This window comes from Mauremys reevesii, linkage group 2, assembly GCF_016161935.1.
Source record: "Mauremys reevesii isolate NIE-2019 linkage group 2, ASM1616193v1, whole genome shotgun sequence".
Classification (NCBI taxonomy): Eukaryota; Metazoa; Chordata; order Testudines; family Geoemydidae; genus Mauremys; species Mauremys reevesii.
In genome coordinates, this window is record NC_052624.1 from 932,329 (window position 1) to 950,842 (window position 18,514).

General features: G+C 63.4%; 1 protein-coding gene across 7 annotated transcripts in view; it reads right to left on the minus strand.

Moving 5' to 3' along the window:
- SLC4A2 (solute carrier family 4 member 2) overlaps nucleotides 1–14,408 on the minus strand; it is a 71,807-nt gene extending 57,399 nt beyond the window's left edge. For 3 of the 7 annotated variants that reach the window (XM_039523628.1, XM_039523619.1, XM_039523622.1), the window contains exons 1-3: nucleotides 14,342–14,408; nucleotides 12,932–12,987; nucleotides 9,901–9,986 (exon numbers count right to left, since the gene is read on the minus strand). The gene's annotated coding sequence lies outside the window, so the exon portion shown is untranslated. Of the gene's footprint in view, nucleotides 1–4,642; nucleotides 4,967–9,900; nucleotides 9,987–11,451; nucleotides 12,073–12,931; nucleotides 12,988–13,205; nucleotides 13,530–14,341 lie in introns of those variants that run through there. The other 4 variants (XM_039523621.1, XM_039523620.1, XM_039523623.1 and 1 more) reach the window with 4 other exon arrangements.
- Nucleotides 14,409–18,514: the final 4,106 nt, after the last annotated feature.

An 18,514-nucleotide genomic window follows, 5' to 3' on the forward strand; every position in this document is an offset into this window, starting at 1 on the left:
GTGTGTCCAGTGACCTTTGCTGAGTGTGGCCCCAGGGCTGGTCTCACTGGAGTAGCCCACACAGGCAAATCCACCACTGGCCGCTCCTGGCCACGGCCCTGCTCACCCAGCCCAGAAGTCCCTCTGGGGCCTGTGTTCAGCTGCTTTCCCCAGGTCCTTCCCCGAGCCACTGCTCCCCAGGATACAGCCCATCTGGGGAGCGTGACAAGAGTCCTGCACTTAGGAAGGAAGAATCCCAGGCACCGCTAGAGACTAGGGACCGACTGGCTAAGCAGCAGTTCTGCAGAAAAGGACCTGGAGATTATAGTGGATGAGAAGCTGGATATGAGTCAGCAGTGTGCCCTTGATGCCAAGAAGGCCAATGGCATATTGGGCTGCATTAGAAGAAGCATTGCCAGCAGATCGAGGGAAGTGATTATTCCCCTCTATTCAGCACTGGTGAAGCCACACCTGGAGAACTATGTCCAGTTTTGGTTCCCCCACTGCAGAAAGGATGCGGACAAATTGGAGAGTCCAGTGGAGGGCAATGAAAATGATTAGGGGGCTGGAGCACATGACTTATGAGGAGAGGCTGAGGGAACTGGGATTGTTTAGTCTGCAGAGGAAAAGAATGAGGGGGGATTCGATAGAAGCCTTCAACTACCAAAGAGGATGGAGCTCGGCTGTTCTCAGTGGTGGCAGGTGACAGAACAAGGAGTAATGGTCTCAAGTTGCAGTGGGGGAGGTCTAGGTTGGATATTAGGAAACACTATTTCACTAGGAGGGTGGTGACGCACTGGGATGGGTTCCCTAGGGAGGTGGTGGAATCTCCTTCCTTAGAGGTTTTTCAGGCCCGGCTTGACAAAGCCCTGGCTGGGATGATTTAGTTGGGGATTGGTCCTGCTTTGAGCAGGGGGTTGGACTAGATGCCTCCTGAGGTCCCTTCCAACCCTGAGATTCTACGATTCTATGACTGAGACCATGGCAGCACTTTACCCTGGGCCCTGCCCCTCCCTCGGGCAGCACGGCCGTATCCCAGGGCCAAAGTGCCGGGTGCAGCAGGAGACCAGTCTGCCTCCCTCCACTGACAGCAGCAGATCCCCATCACTGCCAGTCGGGCGGTTTCTGTCCTACGCTCTGGCCTAAATCCAGGTTGTGCCAGGCCCATGGCTTCCTAGCTGCCTTGGGCTCCCGGCTGGGAGCTGCTCAGGATCGCCAGACTCCTGAAGATCCATTGGGCTGTCTGCTCCTTCATCCCACCCAGGTCCCTGAGGGCATCCCTGGACCCTCGTCCTAGTGGACTGCCACAAGCTCGTACCGTCTCCTCCATGGCAGATCCCAGGGAGCAGCCCCTTGGCCTGCAGTGCCTGCGCTCCTCCCGCAGCCTGCCAGGATGACCAGCGCTCACTGCAGCTGAGCCCAGCAAGGCTGAGCAGGCAGCGGAGGGGGAATGAGACATCCTGGCTACTTCTGTGCTGAGGCAGAGCTCTGGGCAACACTAGCCCTATCATGGCATCCGGCAGGGCCCAAAACTCCCACGTTGGGGGACTCTGGATGCGGCACGGCCTCCACAAGGATCTCCCTGGTCCTCTGGGGGCCAGCAGCCTGCGACATGCCCACAGCCCTGTGATCAGCGGCACTCTGGGGGAGCCAGCAACGGGCTGCTGGCTGTGGCAAGAAGCAGGAGCCCATCTCTCCCCGTGCCTAGAGCCCAGCGCACGACACCCCTCTGCCCCGTGCCAAGCAGCAGGCAAGGAGCAGAGCTGGAAAGGAAAGACCACCAGGTCACGCTACCACCCAGCTACAGAGCGAGGTTACTGCGTCTGCAGCTCACAGGACAGGCAGGGAGCCACTCGAGCCTGCTGGAGCAGGGACTGCTCAGCATGGCTGGATACAGACGGGCCAGCAAAGGTGGATCGCAGGCTCCCGTTTGCCCTCTCAAAACACAAGGACGAGGGGATCCTGCAAGACTGAAAGGCAGCACATTGAAAACGGATCCCACAGCAGCCAATTAACCTGTGGAACTCACTGGCACAGGCCCCAGCTAGCCAGGTGCTTACGTGGTCCCTATCCCACGCTCAGCGGGAACTGACGGACAGGCCGGCAGACCCCATGCAGCGCACTGGAGCCTGCCGGGAAGACGTGGGTCCCAAACAGGGGCTGGGGGTTCCACCCGACTGCACTAGCAGCAGCCACCCCTGGCCCCCTGCATGCCCACAGCTCCGCCAGCCTTGGGGGGCAGAGCCCTGGGAGGCAGGTGCTTTGCCTCACTGCCAGCATGCCTGGGCTCGAGGCTCTGCTCACCCTCGGCGGGTGCCAGCGAAAGAGGAGGAGGAATTCAGCCGTAACAGGCACTAATCCCCACGGCTGCTCTTCATCCAACACATTCCTCACGGGCTCTAATGTTCCACGGCTAAAGAGCCACCAGGAACCGGCCCAGGCAGGACGGGGCCCCAGCCCCTCCCGGTTGCCCCCGAACACAGCAAGGGGAGAGGCAGGACCCCGCAGCCCAGTGCTGGCCTGAGGCTCCCCATCCCGAGGAGGCTACCAGCAGGGATTAGCACTGGCACCCAGCCGCCCCCAGGCCGCGCTGTGCCAGGCGCTGGACATACAGAGCCACACGCCGGTGCCTGGCCCAGAGAGGGGCCAGCCTGCCCTGACCCCCACACCCTGCCTCAGCACCCAGAGCAGACAGGGCACCGTGCAGGGCCTGCAAGGAGTCCCAGGAGACATGCAGCCCTTCCGCCTCCACTGAGACGTACGAACACAGCCCCCTGAGACCCACTCCCTTCCCGACCCATGGGCACCTGCCAGCCCCCCCGCTCCTGCCCCACCCCACTGGCACTTTCCAATCCCCAGGCCCTGAATACCAAATGGGAGAGGCCTGCTTCCACAGTGGAGTCTGGGGCAGAGCTGGGGGAAATCCCGACCCAGCCCAGCGCTAACTGGCGCAGCGGGGGGCAAAGGCTCTGAACCAGGGGAGCAGCCGGCCCCTGCCCACCTCTCTCCTCCCCAGTGGGAAGGCACTTTGCAATGCACATCTATGGAAATCAGCCCGGGCAGCGCTCCCTGCAACACAACCCGAGCCCTGGCCAGAGACCAGGTGCAGTCAGGAGACCCCCCCGCCCTGGAACCAGCAGCAGGAAGGGCCCCCGCCAACAGCTGGAAAGGTGCAATCCAAGGCAGCTGTCGGGGGTGCCCCAGAGGCAGGGCTGGTCACCCTAGGAGCGCCGAGTGCTGGGAGACGGCGCTGCAGGCCACCCTACTTCTACAGCCGGCTGCTGCCTACCCCAGGTAGCTGGGATCCCACTCCACGGGCTGGCTTCCCCCCCCACCCCTGGCGCCCTGCAGAGCTTGGGCCCTGCCCCTCCCAGCCCACACTGCCTCACCCAGCCTTTGGGCCTCGTGCTCTGTCCTGGGATGCCAGGCTCTGCGCATGCCTCAGGCACGGCAGGGCCCCTGCCTGCAAACCAACCCCTCCTGCCCAGCCACGGCCAGGCCAGGCAGCTCTGCCTTCCCGCCCGTCTCCATGGTGAGAATTGAGGCATCTCCACCTGCTCAGCACCCCCAGACTGTCCTGTGTCAGACAGAGATCTTCTCAGCACCCGACTGCAGCAGCACCATTCAAACATCCCTGCCCCTCTGCAAAGCAACTGGCTCCTGGGGGTGGAGCCTAAGACCGAGCGCAGAGCCGGCACACCCGGGGGGCCGCGGGGGCCTGCAGAATGGCTGCCTGAAGCACAGAGAGCACCTGGGCATGCAGCAGCCTTCCCAAGGTGCTGGCAGAGGTCCATGCCAGGCAGACGGCTAGCAGGTGAGTGGGGGCTGCTAGCACTGCCCTGCCTCTGGACCCATGAGCTGCAATGGGCTGGCCCCTCAGCAGCGAGACATCTCCTGCGGGAGGGAGGTGGCGGGAGCCCATGGGGCAGGTGACAGGGTTTCTGATCACCCCATTGCCAGGCCTGTCACCACCTCCCTGTCCCTCTCAGCTCGCCCCAGGGCCAGGGGAGGTACCACACCAGGAGCCGACAGCCATTACCTGGCACCGCAGGGCATGAAGTCGGTGGGGGAAATCCCAGTGAGCAGCATAGTCCGGACCCTCCCCAGCCCCCACTAGTGTCTCTGCCCCAGGCACAGGGACCCCAGAGTCCAGCTTCGCGACCCCTGGGCTCTGGTGGGCATCGTCCCCCCTGCCAGACACTTCTCCTCAGCAGCGGCTGAGCCCCACAGGATGGGGGAGGCCCGTGCTGCCCATGGAGGCTGCCGATGGAGCACTGGGAGCTGGGAGCTGTAGTTCCCACGTGCCTGGCCACAGGGCCCAGCTGGACCACATCTGGCCCTGGGCTCACACGGTGGCCTGCTCTGACCAGAGTAACTGGCCCCAACCAGCCTCCTTCCCTCAGGCAGGACGGAGGGGTCAGGCAATAGCTCCCTGCTACACGCCCCCTCCCCCGGGAGACAGCGCACCCCTCTGCCCTGGCGCGAGGATCCAGCTCTGGCTGTGCAGCATGTCTCCAGCGCCCCGGCTCCGCTGGCACGCACAGAGCTGCAGCAAATCGCACAGGCAGCGGCCCCAGCACAGCTCACAGTGCCCTCCTCTTCCCCCACAACCGGAGAGGTGCCGAGCCCCCCCAGGGCAGGGGAGCACCTGCCCCCCACTCACCCCACAGCATGGCCTCCCGCGCAGGGATCCCGGGCACCCAGCCTCACAGGCGTCGCTTCTCAGCAAGTTGCTTCTTACTTAATGCAGAGGCTGCCGGGGCGTCTGCCCACCTCCGGGAGAGCCCTGGACGGAGGAGCAGGCGACACAGCTGGGCAGCCAGGGGCCCCTCAGCCAGGAGTGGGAGCTGCCATCCCACCCCCACAGGCCGGGACTGCTGCTGCCCGTTTCCTGGGGCAGAGCTCAGCTCTGCCGGGCCAGCCTAGTGCCAGAGCTGGACCTGGGTGCAAAGGCACCAGCTGCTCCGTCCTGTCCCAGAGAGCGCTGCCCAGCAGGCTCCGAGCCCGCACTCCTGCCTCACGCTGGAGGCTTTTATACTCGTGTGAAAGGAAAAAGCAGCCGCGGCCAGACTTTGTTTCAGCAAGTCTGTAACAGGCGCGTTCCCCAAACAAGGCTGCCGGTGCCAAGTCTCTGTAACTGCTCCTTCGAGCCCCGCGCGGCTGCAGCAAGCACTCCCGCTGGGCACAGCCGGCCTGCGGCTGGGCGGGGAGCCTGGCTCGCAGCACAAAGGAGGCCAATGTCCAGCACTGGGGGGGGAGAGAGGAGGAAAAGGAGCAGCAGAGGAGTGAATGTAACCACTTCACCCAGGTCCGAGTGGGAGGCACTCATCTACCCTGGCAAGGGGGCCATGAGAGTCAGGGCAATGGGGCGAGCTTCGGGAGGGGCTGGGGATCCGGCCCGAGCGCACCCAGCATTGGCTGGCGGGAGAGGCTGGATCTGGCCCCACGGGGGGCTGGGGATCCGGCCCGAGCGCACCCAGCATTGGCTGGCGGGAGAGGCTGGATCTGGCCCCACGGGGGGGCTGGGGATCCGGCCCGAGCGCACCCAGCATTGGCTGGTGGGAGAGGCTGGATCTGGCCCCACGGGGGGGCTGGGGATCCGGCCCGAGCGCACCCAGCGCTGGCAGGTGGGAGGAGAGGCAGGATCTGGCCCCGCAGCGGGGCTGGGGATCCGGCCCGAGCGCACCCAGCATTGGCTGGCGGGAGGCTGGATCTGGCCCCGCAGCAGGGCTGGGGATCCGGCCCGAGTGCACCCAGCATTGGCTGGCGGGAGAGGCTGGATCTGGCCCCACAGGGGGGCTGGGGATCCGGCCCGAGCGCACCCAGCATTGGCAGGTGGGAGGAGAGGCAGGATCTGGCCCCGCAGCGGGGCTGGGGATCCGGCACGAGCGCACCCAGCGCTGGCAGGTGGGAGGAGAGGCTGATCTGGCCCCACGGGGGGGCTGGGAATCCGGCCTGAGCGCACCCAGCATGGGGAGGCAGGCCCAGCTCTGGCCCTGCAGGAATTCCACAGGAGCCGAACGGAGAACCTGGCGAATCTCGCCAAGTGGCAGGCCTGGAAAGGCAGCAGCAGCTCCTCGGAGAACGCTCACTGGCCAAAAGGGTGCCAGAGCAGGACTCCAGACTGGGTCACCCTGCCTTCCATCTCCCCTGCAAGAGGGCCCTTCCCAGAGCAGGTCCCACTGCCCAGACACTCTGCCCCACGGGCAGTGGAGAGAAGACAGCCCCTCCCTCCTGGTGCTCTCAGCCAGCCAAAGGGAAAGGCAGCAGTTGAGCACACGCCATAGAATATCAGGGTTGGAAGGGACCTCAGGAGGCATCTAGTCCAACCTGCTGCTCAGCCTGTGGAACTCCTTGCCAGAAGATGTGAAGGCCAGGACTGTAACAGGGTTCAAAAAAGAACTAGATAAATTCATGGAGGACAGGTCCATCAATGGCTATTAGCCAGGAGGGGCAGAGATGGTGTCCCGAGCCTCTGTTTGCCAGAAGCTGGGAATGGGCGACAGGGGATGGATCACTTGATGGTTCCCTGTTCTGTTCATTCCCTCTGGGGCACCTGGCGCTGGCCACTGTCAGAAGGCAGGATACTGGGCTAAATGGACCTTTGGGGTGACCCAGCCTGGCTGCTCTTATCATAGAATCTCAGGGTTGGCAGGGACCTCAGGAGGTATCTAGTCCAACCCCCTGCTCAGAGCAGGACCAAACCCAACTAAATCATCCCAGCCAGGGCTTTGTCAAGCCTGACCTTAAAAACCTCTAAGGAAGGAGATTCCACCCCCTCCCTAGGGAACCCATTCCAGTGCTTCACCACCCTCCTAGTGAAATAGTTTTTCCTAATGTCCAACCTAGACCTCCCCCACTGCAACCTGAGACCATTGCTCCTTGTTCTGTCACCTGCCACCACTGAGACCAGTCTAGATCCATCCTCTTTGGAACCCCCTTTCAGGTAGTTGAAAGCAGCTATCAAATCCCCCCATATTCTTCTCTGCAGACTAAACAATCCCAGTTCCCTCAGCCTCTCCTCATAAGTCATGTGCTCCAGACCCCTAATCATTTTTGTTGCCCTCCGCTGGACTCTCTCCAATTTTTCCACAAAAAGGGTGCCAGAGCAGGGGCCCTTGTAGTGTGGGGCCCAAAACTGGACACAGTACTCCCAGATGAGGCCTCACCAATGCCGAATAGAGGGGAATGATCATGTCCCTCGATCTGCTGGCAATGCCCCTACTTATACAGCCCAAAATGCTGTTGGCCTTCTTGGCAACAAGGGCACACTGTCGACTCATCTCCAGCTTCTCATCCACTGTAACCCCTAGGTCCTTTTCTGCAGAACTGCTGCTTAGCCAGTAGGTCCCCAGTGAATGGGATTCTTCCATCCTAAGTGCAGGACTCTGCACTTGTCCTTGAATCGCATCAGATTTCTTTTGGCCCAATCCTCCAATCTGCCTAGGTCACTCTGGACCCTATCCCTGCCCTCCCCTGCTCCCCCACCAGGAGAGCTGTACAGGAACCCGCGTGATGCCACAGGAGTTCCCCCCGCTGGCCTGTTCGGTATCTGATACAACATCCTGCAGCAGGGAGTTGCACAGGTAGCTGGAATCGCAGGCAGGTCTGAGTCTCCAAGCTTGAGCTTTTGCAATTCCTTTCCCATGCTGCACTGACAAAGCGCTGGGCCTTCCCACCCGCCACAGGAGCATCACGTCCATCCAGCATGCAGCTATGCTCCCTCCGAGCAGCGCCAACAAGTCACACGGCCATCTCTGACTGGCAAGGAGACTGCATCCCGGACTGCTGGGAGCCGAGGGAGCCATCCAAGCACCCGCACCCTGGAGCAGGGGGTTTGCCACCCTGCTTCCCCGTGGCGCCTGCCCGGGCAGAAGCCGCGACAGAAGGAAACAGACTGAGGTGCCACCCAGAGGGCTGTGCCGGGAGCTGCTCCAGCCCAGCGGCAGGGAGGAGACTGACAGGTGCCAGCCAGGAAGGATCATTACGGCAATGAAATCCCTCTGCCTTTGGCAGCCTGCTTGAAGCACTCCAGTGACCCCGAAGAGCCTGAAAGGGGGCTGGGCACCCGGCCCCCTGAGGGCAGTGGGGCTAATTGCTCTAACAGGCAGGGGCGCACTGAGCATGCTCAGCACAGACCCCCCCAGCAGCCAACGGCGGCTCAGACAGGCTGTATCATGGGGGCACCAAGGCCAGGCCCTTCCCCCTCCCAGCCCGGCCTTCCTGGCTGCCACACAAAGCGACCCGACACCGTGGGAGCCGTCCTAATGAGAGCCCGAGCTGCGGGAGGAGCAATCCCCAGTCTGGCGCGGCCCCAGCCCCACACTCTGCGGGGGGGAACACGGCACGGCCAACGCTGTCCCCACGCAGCTCCGGGAGCCCTCGCACCTGTGCCCTCAGCACTGCCAGCGCCCCAGCGCTACCTCCATCCCCCTGCCACCCCCCACACACTGCCAGCGCTTCCGGAGCCCTCGCCCCTTCGCCCCCGCAGCACTGCTGGTACCCGGGCCCCGGGCCCCAGCGCTACCTCCATCCCCCACAGACACACACCCTGCTAGCGCCCCGGGACCCTGGCCCCAGCGCTACCTCCATCCCCCACAGACACACACCCTGCTAGTACCCGGGACCCTGGCCCCAGCGCTATCCCCATCCCCCTGCCACCCCCCACACACTGCCAGCGCTTCCGGAGCCCTCGCCCCTTCGCCCCCGCAGCACTGCTGGTACCCGGGCCCCAGGCCCCAGCCCCTGCCACCCCCCACACACTGCCAGCGCTTCTGGAGCCCTCGCCCCTTCGCCCCCACAACACTGCTGGTACCGGGACCCTGGCCCCAGCGCTATCCCCATCCCCTGCCACCCCCACACACTGCCAGCGCTTCCGGAGCCCTCGCCCCTTCGCCCCCGCAGCACTGCTGGTACCCGGGCCCCCGGCCCCAGCGCTATCCCCCTCCCCCACAGACACACACCCTGCGAGGACCCGGGCCCCGGGCCCCAGCGCTATCCCCATCCCCCTGCCACCCCCCACACACTGCCAGCTGCCTCGCCCCTTCGCCCCCCCAACACCGCTGGTACCCGGGACCCTGGCCCCAGCGCTATCCCCCGCCCCCACAGACACACACCCTGCTAGCGCCCCGGGACCCTGGCCCCAGCGCTACCTCCATCCCCCCCCCCACAGTCACTCCCCCCACAGCTGGCATCACCCCCGCCACATGGCCAGCGCCTAAGCCCAGCAGGCAGGGCTGCAGAGAACACACTCATCTTCTTCCCCGCAGCAGTGACCCCCTAGGCCCTGCAGACAGGCGCAGCGGCAGGACACCAGCTCTGGGGCCTGCGGAACAGGCCGCGTCCAGCACATCCACAAGGGAGAGGAATCGGGCTGGACAAGTGCCCGTACGTCACTCAATCGCTCCCAGCATTACGCAGCCACCCAGCGCGGGACACAGCCCACGCCCCCAGGCTGGCCATTAGCCCCCCAGGCCTGCAAGGGGCCACCAGCGACACGAATCAGCAACTCTCAGCAGAGCCCAGGGACCTTCGAGCGCAGCAAACGCATGTCATGGGCTAGCCAACTCCTCAGCAGACCAGGGCTGGAAGAGCAGGGGGCTGCAAGTCAGGAGTGAGGAGCACTGCAGTCGGACAGAGGAGCTCGGGGCTGGAAGGATGGGACACTGACAGAGCTGAGGAGATACCTGGCTCAGAGGTGCACCCTGCAGCCCTGAACCGTCCCCCCCCACCCCCCATCCATGGCTGTCAGCCTGCCAAGGGAGGTCTCTGAAGCAGAGAGAACAGCTGAAGTACCCGGGGGTGGGGTCTACCCAACATCATTGTCCTACGTCAAACCAAATGTCTGGGGCTTCCCGCACGCTCCCTGCACCCCAGCAAGGGAGCCACCTCTGCCTGGGCGCGGCGTCTGGACAGACTCACCTGCACAGTGACTGCCAGCTCTGCTGGAGCTCAGGACAGGCAGCACAGAGAAGGGACTGATCCACCCAGCACCATTCCACCCGTCACTGAAATACAGAAAGGACAGTAAGGGGTTAACAGCAGTGCCCATCCCCACTTCACTGCCTCCCCCAGCCCGCCCCCCCTTCTCTCCAGGTGACACCAACCCCAACCCTCCGGGAGCAAGCGCCAACCGGAACAAAGTGGCTCCGGTCCCAATTGTATGGTACGATCACTCCCCAAAGCACACTGGGAGAAGACTCGCAGACCCAGAGTGGACAGGGCATTAGACACGGGATCAATACCCTCAAGGGGACTCTGGCTCCAATCCAGCCCCAGGGCATGAGGAACAGCTGGCTTGGGGGGGGCAGGGAATGGGGACACCAGCTCCAGTCCTGCCCCAAAGCAGGGCCCTGGCTAGCCCAGGGGAGCAGTAGGGAATGGACACAGAGAATGTCACGCCCAGAGCACCAGTTCCAAGGGGATCCAGGCGTTTCCAGTTTCCAGGCGTGATTGCTGAGACTTATTACAGAGGTTCTCGGAAAGCCCCTCGTTAGGGCTGCGTGCTGAAACAGGCTTCAAATCCCTGTTTCTGGCCCTGCTCCATTCGCCCCTTGACCCAAACACCCGTCACTCACATTGGAAGGCCAGAAGGGACCCGTTTGCCCAGAGAACCTCACCGGGGCTGGTAAAGGAATGGCCACCCCCCGATTCCAGCATCCCACCCAGCACTGCTGCGTGTGCTTGAGTGGGCCTGGCAGAGAGTTGCCCAGGTGTGGGGGGCTGGCGAAGGGCACAAGGCAGGCTGATGCTCCGGAGGCGGCCGAGTTCAGGCTGTGCTGGTGGAAAGGGGAAGCCTCTGGCTGGGCCGGGGGTAGATCCGCATTCATCTCCTTGCACGTGTGGGTACGAGTCAGGCATGCCGTGTGTGCCACAAACCGAACTGCTTCACACCCGCGCTCCCGCATGTGCACTGCGCCCAACGATGCAGCTGGACAGCCTCAGAAAGCTCCCGCGGGTGCAGAACACCGCAGCCTGCCTGCTCAGCAGCATAGGGCGGGCTCAACTCTGCAGCTTCTCCCCACTGAGCAGAGGCTCATTCACGGTCTCTGCCCTGATTAGCAAAGCCCTCCATGGGGCTGGCCCTAGCTCCGTTTCCCCTACACTCTGCATGGCTGCATGTGTGTGGAGGGGGAGAGATACCATCTGGATGGAATGAAGAGTCATTAAGGATCTGGTTGAAACCACCCCAGGTCACCAAGGGGGTCAGCGAGACAATGGAGCAGCAACTACTCAAGGATTTCCCTGCTGAGGGCAGAGATCCCAGCTGAAGAACAAAGGCCTGAGGTGTGAGCCTTGGCTTCTGCCGGAAGCTCTCACCTGGGACCTAAGGAAGGAAAGACAGAGAGCCTGAAAATGGGGTTCCTGGCAGCTTGGCTGGGGCGCAGGGCTGATCAGCGTGGACTCGGCTTTCCCCTTCAGGTCTGCGTGCTGACCTAAGGCCGGCTGATGCCATACGCCAGGTGAACCCACCTGGTTTGAGTGTCAACATGCTGAGGTGCAGCGGTCCCTGCGGAGCGGGTGCGTCTCTGCCAGGAGTCTGGCTCAGTTGCTCTCGCTGGGCAGGGCTCACGGGGTGCAGGGGGGCTGGTGCCCCAGAGGTTCAGTTTCAGCAGGTGGCGAGGCCTGCCCTGGAGGCTGACTGAGACCCCTGGGGCTCCTCCATCAGACTGAGGTGTTGCCCCGATCCTGTGGGTACATGACACCCCTTCCCTCCACAGCCCCAAGCTCACACCACAGCTCAGTGCTGACAGAATAATTCAACTGTCGCCCAACTGGAGAAGACTCACAAGTGCAGGAGACAACTTGCTAGGACCTGGCCCTAGCCTCAGGAACTCTCTGCCACAAGGGAAGCGAGACCCATAGCCGCACCGCACGGCTCTCAGACTCAGCCTCCTCTCAAGCCAGGTTAAAGGCAAATAGACCTGGTACCCACTGAAGCCATCTCTCTGCCGGGCAAGGCAGGCAGAGGGATTGTTGCGGTTCTATTTTTAACTCCTAGGGCGGTGCTCAGACAGCGAGGGGGCGATACAATTAGCTGAGGCAGAATGGAGCAGCAGGAGACAGCACTGTGTTCGCAGCAGCGTGGAACGGCTGGAGAGAAAGTGACAGTGATCAGGCAAGAGACACTCAGGGCACAGACACCGGGAAAGGGAGACAAAGCTGGCAGCGAGTTGATGGGCAGGGGTCCTGGAGATGCCAGGTGGGGGAGAGGAGTCCCGAGGAGGAGGAGGGGTTGGGTTCTCGGGAGAGGTGGCTGGACACCTCAGGGCAGAGAGGCAGAGGCCCAGCTCAGAGAGATCTGAGAAGCCCCAGTGGACCGGTGGCGATGGAAACACTGGGGCAAACGAGGTCTCCAAGAGGACAAACCTGAGTGACGCCGACAGGCCTGGGGGAGAGGGGTGGGCGGCCCAGCTGGGGACGGGAGAGCCAGCGAGCAGACAGGCATGGAACTAAGCGGGCAGGAAGAGGAGGGAGCAGAGATTTACAGCCTGGAGGAGGGCGCCAAGGAGAGCTGAACCAGCTTGGAGGGGAGCAGGCAGGGAGCTGGAGGAGACGCAGCCCAGGCCCAGAGAGTGGGAGGAAGCCGGGCGCAGAGCGGCAGGAGGGGACGCAGTCAGGGGTTACAGGCTGACCAGGCACGTGGGAGCAGGAGGAGGAGGAAGAAGCAAGTTCTTGGGTAGTGACAAGTTTGTTTCCTTTACAGCTGGCCAGGGCCGGGGAAGTGGGGGCTCAGCATCGAGCAGGGGCTGGAGGCAAGAGAGCAACTGAGGACGGAGGAGTGAAGCTGCATAGGCTGGGGACGCAGACGATGCTGGGGCAGTACCAGGATGCTCCCTGGCGGCTGCGCAGGAGCCCCAGCTATGCAAAGCAGGGTCCAGGTTTGGGGGGTGATCTCCCCTCTGCGCCCTGGGGAATTCCCTGCCCCTCGAGGGTACTAGGCTAGACTCACCTCCTCCCAGGAGGGCTGCAGCACGGCCCTGGCCAGGGGATCCTTCTCCGCAGAGGCTGCAGGGAGAGGGGGAGGGAGGGAGAGTTTGTTCCTCTTCCTGGAGGGAATGAACATGCTTCTAAAGTTACGCAAGAGCCCCATCCCACGGGGAGCCGCCTCCCAGCTGGGCAGCAGGGAGTAGCACCTGGCCACCCCTCACCCCCAGCCCAGGGGAATCCACTCCCTGGGGCCGAGCCCAGGGCTTTTCACTCAAGGGGAGCTCGGAGTCACTAACCCTGTGACTGCAAGAGGGACACCAGCTCCCACACAGGACAGACGCCGGCCTGAGGGCAGGCCCCCATCAAGCTGCTACCCTGCCCGCACTCCAGCCGGCCTGGGGAAAGCGAGGCAGGGGACCTGGCAGGGTTCTCCTTCCTAACACCTGTCCTCCCCTCCCCCCGGCCAGCTCTGCAGCCTGCCCCCTCCCCACCTCGCTGGGTTCTGCGCCCCCCTGGCCTGGGGGCTGCCTTGCCAGCAGGGCTGCTCCTGGCACGGAATTAGCACTACCGACCATGCGAACCGGGCAGCTCCCAGCCAGCCGGGGGCATCTGCACTGCTCTGCCCCCGTCCTCCCAACCTCCCTGCCCCACCATTCCCTCCGTATCCCCCCTCGCCTGCCCACAGGCCCTCTCCGACACGCACGCCCCTTCAGACTGCTGTCCCCCCCACCTGGCCCCCACACCCCCAGCCATCCCCCACACCCCCCGGGCCATCCCCCCCGCTCAGCCAGCCCAGCCACCCCGTGCCGCATCCCCGCTCAGCCACCCCTGCCCCTGCCCCAGCCACCCCTGCCCCAGCCCCTGCTCAGCCAACCCATCCCCATCCCCCGCTCAGCCACCCCATCCCCAGCCACCCCTGCCCCATCCCCCGCTCAGCCACCCCATCCCCCAGCCACCCCGTGCCGCATCCCCCGCTCAGCCACCCCTGCCCCCAGCCACCCCTGCCCCAGCCCCTGCTCAGCCAGCCCATCCCCAGCCACCCCTGCCCCATCCCCCCGCTCAGCCACCCCCTGCCCCAGCCCCTGCTCAGCCAACCCATCCCCATCCCCCGCTCAGCCACCCCATCCCCAGCCACCCCGTGCCGCATCCCCCGCTCAGCCACCCCTGCCCCAGCCACTCCCTGCCCCAGCCCCTGCTCAGCCAGCCCAGCCGTATCCCCTAAACAGCCAGCCCATCCCCAGACTCCTGCCCCATCCCCTGCTCAGCCACCCCATCCCCTGCCCCATCCCCGCTCAGCCAGCCCACGCCCCCGGCTCCACTCTCCCTGCCCCGGGCTGCGCGCTCCGGGCTCCCGCGAGGGCATCGGGGCCGCGCTTCCCGCGCGTGCACGCGCCCCTTCCCGCGCGTGGCGCTCGCTCCAGCCCCAGCCTACCTGAGGCGGCTCCTCCTCCGCGCGCCCGGGGATGAGCGGGGCCTGCGCGCGTCCGCGGCAGGGGGCGGGGCCAGCGGAGGAGCGAGGGTGCGCGCTCCCGAGCGTCCTAAGCGCTGGAACTTTCCACGTGTCAGGAATATGCGCGTGCCCGCCCGCCCAAAGAGCCCCCAGCCTGCCCCACACAGAGACCCAGCCCCTGCACCGAGCCCCCACCCCACACACTGGGACCAGCCCCCAGCCTGCCCCACACAGAGACCCAGCCCCTGCACCAGGCCCCCACCCACACACTGGGACCAGCCCCAGCCTGCCCCACACAGAGACCCAGCCCCTGCACCCCAGATCCCAGCCCCTGCACTGAGCCCCCACCCCACACACTGGGACCAGCCCCAGCCTGCCCCACACAGAGACCCAGCCCCTGCACCAGCCCCCCACCCCACACACTGGGACCAGCCCCCAGCCTGCCCCACACAGAGACCCAGCCCCCGGCACCGAGACCCCCACCCCACACACTGGGACCAGCCCCCCAGCCTGCCCCACACAGAGACCCAGCCCCTGCACCGAGCCCCCACCCCACACACTGGGACCAGCCCCAGCCTGCCCCACACAGAGACCCAGCCCCTGCACCCCAGATCCCAGCCCCTGCACTGAGCCCCCACCCACACACTGGGACCAGCCCCCAGCCTGCCCCACACAGAGACCCAGCCCCTGCACCGAGCCCCCACCCCACACACTGGGACCAGCCCCAGCCTGCCCCACACAGAGACCCAGCCCCTGCACCGAGCCCCCCCACCCACACACTGGGACCAGCCCCAGCCTGCCCCACACAGAGACCCAGCCCCTGCACCCCCAGATCCCAGCCCCTGCACTGAGCCCCCACCCCACACACTGGGACCAGCCCCCCAGCCTGCCCCACACAGAGACCCAGCCCCCTGCACCGAGACCCCACCCCACACACTGGGACCAGCCCCAGCCTGCCCCACACAGAGACCCAGCCCCTGCACTGAGCCCCCACCCCACACACTGGGACCAGCCCCAGCCTGCCCCACACAGAGACCCAGCCCCTGCACCGAGACCCCACCCCACACACTGGGACCAGCCCCAGCCTGCCCCACACAGAGACCCAGCCCCCTGCACCGAGACCCCCACCCCACCCACAGGGACCCGCCCCCAGCCTGCCCCACACAGAGACCCAGCCCCTGCACCGAGACCCCACCCCACACACTGGGACCAGCCCCAGCCTGCCCCACACAGAGACCCAGCCCCTGCACCGAGACCCCACCCCACACACTGGGACCAGCCCCCAGCCTGCCCCACACAGAGACCCAGCCCCTGCACCGAGACCCCACCCCACACACTGGGACCAGCCCCAGCCTGCCCCACACAGAGACCCAGCCCCTGCACCGAGCCCCCACCCCACACACTGGGACCAGCCCCAGCCTGCCCCACACAGAGACCCAGCCCCTGCACCGAGCCCCCACCACACACACTGGGACCAGCCCCCAGCCTGCCCCACACAGAGACCCAGCCCCCTGCACCGAGACCCCCACCCCACACACTGGGACCAGCCCCAGCCTGCCCCACACCACAGATACCCAGCCCCGCCCCCAGATCCCAGCCCCTGCACCAAGCCCCCACCCCACACACTGGGACCAGCCCCACCTCCAGTCCCAGCGCCTGGCCCCCAAACTGCCCCACACAGAGACCCACCAGCCCCACCCCAAGACCCCAGATCCCAGCCCCCTACCCCGAGCCACCTAACACACCCAGACACACCACCCAAGTCCCCTCTAGATCCCAGTCCCCACACACAACCCCTCAAGTCCCCACTCTCAGACCCCCAATACCAGATCCCTCCAATCTCAGCCCCCACCAAGATCCCTCAAACCCCAACCCATCCCCTGCACCAAGACCCCCAAAGCAACCCCTACATCAACCCCCCCACCAGTCCTCTGCACCAAAGCCTCCCAAACCACACCAACCCCACATGTTGAGACCCCCATCAGCCCCTTGTGTCAATACCTCCAAAACCTCTCAAATCGTAGACACCTCCACTGAGACCCCCAAATCCCAGAGCCCTCCACACAACCCTATCCACACTCTCAATCCCAGACCCCCACCAACCTCCTGCACAGAGACCCCCATCAGCCCCTGTCAACACCCCCAATGCCTCCCAAATACCAGACTGAGTATTTGCACTGAGACCCTCAAGAAGCTCTAAATCCCAGACACACCCACCCCCCCACAGAGACCCCCAAATCCCAGCCCCTCCCAGCCCCATACGAGACACACAAACACCCCCCATCCCTGACCCCCCAAACCCCAGAGCCCTAATTCCCCTCCCTGCACCAAGATACCCAACCCCCCCCACCCCCCCCTCCAGGAGTCTGCACTGAGCCCCACAGGGGCAGGTGGGTTCAGAGGCCTCGCCCGCCCTGCCCCATACACCTGCACACGGTGCCCAGGTACCTGAGCCACACGTGCCTGCGGTGAGCCCGTGCTGCCCCCTGCTGAGCGACAGGCAGCGGTGCAGGGATGCTGCAGCCAGAGGGGACAGTGTCCTGTGGCACCTTATAGACTAAGGCTATGGCTACACTTTGGGGCTTTGACCACACTGGCGCTTTGCAGCGCCACAATTTGCAGCGCTGGAGAGGGTGTGTTTTCACACCCTGCTGCAGCGCTGCAAATTTGCAAGTGTAGCCATGGCCTAACAGACGTATTGGAGCATGGAGTGGAAGTTGCATCTGACGAAGTGGGTATTCACCCACGAAAGCTCATGCTCCAATACGTCTGTTAGTCTGTAAGGTGCCACAGGACTCTTTTGTCGCTTTTTAAAGATCCAGACTAACACGGCTCCCCCTCTGATACTTGCAGCCACAGGGAGCAGCCGAGGGGGGCTGGGCAGCCAGTCACTAAGGGGGCCCAGCAGAAACCATGGCCCTGCCCATGCCCAGCCCCAGGGGAACTGAGGCCTGGGTGGGGAGAGCCAGCTGCTCCTATTACTGAGCACTGCCAAGCTGTGGCTCCACGCAGGCACTTGCTCTCCCAAGCCAGGGTGTCTCCCTCTTTATTTACTGTGGCATGGAACAGCCTGTGACATTATTGATATAAATTGGGACCATATAGAACATGGGTTGCAACCAAGGTCCAATAGTGGCACCAAATCTTAGGTAAAGGGGGTCATATAAGGTGTCTAAGACCAGGTTCTGGGTTGCTGGTTATGATTATGCTGTCTGTATGTCTGTATCATTTTTAGTTGAAGTTATGAATATTGGCTCTATACTGTCTGTATTTCAAGTTGGTGATGTGCTTCTGGGAAATATCCCAGACAAGCTGGTGTTAGCTCTGCCTAGCCTGCTTGATGGCCCATTAAGGACCATCAGCTACACAATTGACCCATGGAGAGAAGGCAGACACACCTTGTGACTCAGCAAAGTGCAGGGACTGGCCCATGTGACTCCAGACTCCATTTTGCTGTAATTTTCCACAGTAAGGACAAAGAGGTTCCTACGCCTGGAAAAGCCTATATAACGCTGATGCCTCATCTCCATCTGGTCTACAATCCTGCTTCTTACCTCTGGAGGGACTTTGCTACAAACTGAAGCTCTGAACAAAGGACTGAATGACCCATCCCAGCGGGGGATGTTCCAGAGACTTGATTTGAACCTGCAGTTTATTCCATCACTGCTACAAGCCTGAACTAAGAACTTTGCCATTACTGTATGTAATTGATTCCATTTAACCAATTCTAGCTCTCATCTATATCTTTTTCCTTTTATGAATAAACCTTTAGATTTTAGATTCTAAAGGATTGGCACCAGCATGATTTGTGGGTAAGATCTGATGTGTATATTGACCTGGGTCTGGGGCTTGATTCTTTGAGATCGAGAGAACCTTTTTCTTTTATTGGGGTGTTGGTTTTCATAACCATTCATCCCCAGGATGAGTGGCACTGGTAGTGATACTGGGAGACTGGAGTGTCTAAGGAAATTGCTTGTGTGACTTGTGGTTAGCCAGTGGGGTGAAACCGAAGTCCTCTTTCTCTGGCTGGTTTGGTTTGCCTTAGAGGTGGAAAAACCCCAGCCTAGGGCTGTGACTGCCCTGTTTGAGCAATTGGTCCTGAATTGGCACTCTCAGTTGGGTCCCGCCAGAACCGCATCGTCACACAGCCCCACT